Source organism: Theropithecus gelada, chromosome 20 (assembly GCF_003255815.1).
Source record: "Theropithecus gelada isolate Dixy chromosome 20, Tgel_1.0, whole genome shotgun sequence".
Lineage (NCBI taxonomy): Eukaryota > Metazoa > Chordata > Mammalia > Primates > Cercopithecidae > Theropithecus > Theropithecus gelada.
Window position 1 is genome coordinate 56,899,176 of NC_037688.1, and position 3,147 is coordinate 56,902,322.

The following is a 3,147-nucleotide window of genomic DNA, read 5'->3' on the forward strand; positions in this document are numbered from 1 at the left end:
TTATACTAGATTTTATATTTACCTTTACTGGTGTTCTGTATTTATTCATATGGCTTTGATTTACTGTCTAGTGTCCTTTCAGCTCAGCCTGAAAGACTCTCTTTAGTGTTTTTCATAGGGAAAGCCTCCTAGTGATGAACTACTTCACCTTTTTTTCAATCTTTGAATGTTTTAATTTCTTAATCATTTTGGAAAGATAGTTGTGCCAGATAAAGAATTCTCAGTTGGCAGGATTTTTTTCCTTCAGCACTTTAAATATATCATAGCTCGGGCGGCGGGAGGAGTGGCAGCGGCCAGGCAGCCCTGTTTCGCGAAGGCTCTCTGCGCGCCACGGTCCACAGGCACCCCGCAGGCGCCTTCCCCCGCCCCCACCCCAGGATGCTCAAGAGGAAGGTCAGCTCCACCGAAGGGGCCGCCAAGAAAGAGCCCAAGAGGAGATCGGCGCGGTTGTCAGCTAAACTTCCCGCAAAAGTGGAAGCAAAGCCGAAAAAGGCAGCAGCGAAGGATAAATCTTCAGACAAAAAAGTGCAAACAAAAGGGAAAAGGGGAGCAAAGGGAAACAGGCTGAAGTGGCTAACCAAGAAACTAAAGATTTACCTGCAGAAAACAGGGAAATGAAAACTGAGGAGAGTCCAGCCTCTGATGAAGCAGGAGAGAAGGAAGCCAAGTCTGATTAATACATATACCATGTCTTACCAGTGGTCCCTGTCTCCCTTCTTGTACAATTCAGAGCAATATTTTTATCAACTATTTTGTAAATGGAAGTTTTTTAGTAGCTCTAGAAACATTTCTAAGAAGGAGGGAATCCCACCTCATCCCATTTTTTAAGTGTAAATGCTATTTTTTTTTTTTTTTTTTTTTTTTTTTTTTTTTTTTCCTATTTATCTTTATTTTATTTTTTTTTTTTATTATTATTATTTTTTAAATTTATTTATTATTATTATACTGTAAGTTGTAGGGTACATGTGCATAACGTGCAGGTTTGTTACATATGTATACTTGTGCCTTGTTGGTGTGCTGCACCCATCAACTCGTCATTTACATCAGGTATAACTCCCAATGCAATCCCTCCCGTAAATGCTTTTTTTTAAGAAGTGAAATCATTTGCTTGTTGTTTATTTTTTGGTACAACCAGAAAATAGTGTGGGATATTGAATTATGGGAGACTTTGGCTGTCTCGGGTGTCAGCTTAACATTCCATAGATGGGGGGTTAGTTTTTATATCCTAGAATACAAAGCATATTAAATGGCAATATGGAGTCAGTCCTGCATTGAATGTCTTGAACATTTTAAATTACTTCTATTCCTATGTTGTTTTTTAGTAGAATTGTTTCCTAAAGAAAACCACTCCTGGTCATGGCGCTCCCTGTCGGAATTGTGTGCACGCTGTAACATGTTTGGTTGTGGTAGTCCTGTTTTCCTAGTAACTCTGTTACTGTGCTGTGAAAGATTACAAATTTGAATGTGTAGTGTACATGCCATCCAGTTGCGAACTGGTGGGCCACATGTAACAGCTGACCAACATGTGAAGATACTGGTACTTGATAGCCTCTTAAAGAAAATTTGCTTCCAAATTTTAAGCTGGGAAGTCACTGGAATAACTTTAACAAAGAATTACAATACATGGCTTTTTAGAATTTCGTTACATACGTTAAGAATTGTGTACAAATTGAAATGTCTGTACTGATCTTCAACCAATACAATCTCAATTATGAAAAAAATATATGTATCATCCTTCTGTCTTCTGGCCTTGGGGCTTCTGATGAGACTTTGGTCATTAATCTTGTTGAGGGCCCCTTGTATGTGACAAGTTACTTCTCTCTTGCTAGTCTCCAGATTCTCCATTTGTCTTTGTCTTTCAATGGTTTGATTATAATGTCCTGGTGTAGATTTCTTTGGTTTTATCCTAGTTGGAGTTCACTGAGCTTCTTGGATGTATATATTCATATCTTTCATCAAATTTTGGAAATGTTTGACCTTTATTCAAATATTCTTTCTGGTCCTTTCTTTCTTCTCCTTCTGGGATTCACATAATGCATCCGTTTATACACTTAATGGTGTCTTACAGTTCTCTCAGGCTCTGTTTATTTTTCTTCCTTTTTACTTTATGCACCTCAGACTAGATGATTTCAATCTACCTAGCTTCAAGTTTATTGATTCTTTCTTCTGCCTACTCAAATCTGGTGTTGAAGCCCTCTAATAAATTTTTCATTTTGGCTATTATATTTTTCGGGTCTGAAATTTTTATTTGGTTATTTTAAATAATGTCTAGCTCTTATTGATATTCTGTACTTGTTCACACGTAGTTCTGGTTTACCTTAGTTCTTCCCTTATGGTTTCCTTTAGCTTTTTGAGCATATTTAAGACAATTTATTCAGTGTCTTTGTCTAGCAGCTCTAATGTTTGGACTTCTTTAGGGACATTTTCTATCCATTTTTCCCCCCTGTGAATGGGCTGGGTGTTCCTGTTTCTTTGTATACCTTATAGGTTTTTGTTGGAAACTTGGCACTTTGAATGTTACAATGCGGTAATTCTAGAAATCACATTCTCCCTTCCCTGCCCATAAGGCTTGCTTTTGTCGTTTGCTGTGAGCTTCAGCCATTCATTTACTTAGTGACTTTTCCAAACTATTTTTGCAAAGACTATATCCTTTGTTGTGTATGTTCACTGAAGTCTCCATTCTGTTATCTCAGCAGTTAGTCAGTGATCTGTAAGGGGTTTCCTTAAATACCTGCAGCCAAAAGGAAAAACAAAATAAAAGATATTCCACCAGTCTTTGTAAATTGGCTCTGAGCTGGGATACTCCTTTAACACTTAACCAAGCAGACTACAACTCTGTCTTAGCCTTCACCTCGGCTTGTGCAGAGCCTAATTAGCCAGAGGTGCAAGCCTAGGGTCATCTCACATCATTTCTGTGCATGACTTCAGCCCTGTGCGTATGTGTTATATTCTAGATTCCCTGGTATACACGGAAGCTTTTCAAAGCCCTTATTCCCCCATCTGTATTCCTCCTTAGTCATTTTCTTCTCCAGCTTTTTGGTCTCTGCTTCTTGCTTTGTCTGTCATCCCTTGCCCCACATGGGTAGTTTGTGTCTTTAAAGTTTTTCAACAGACATTGCCTGGGAAGCTGCTCCAGCCTAGAGTTCA

The 3,147-nt window shown here is 38.5% G+C and overlaps 1 pseudogene; it reads left to right on the forward strand.

Annotated features, from left to right (window-relative positions):
• Nucleotides 1-378: 378 nt before the first annotated feature.
• On the forward strand, nucleotides 379-677 carry LOC112614795 (annotated as a pseudogene).
• The last annotated feature ends 2,470 nt before the right edge of the window (nucleotides 678-3,147 follow it).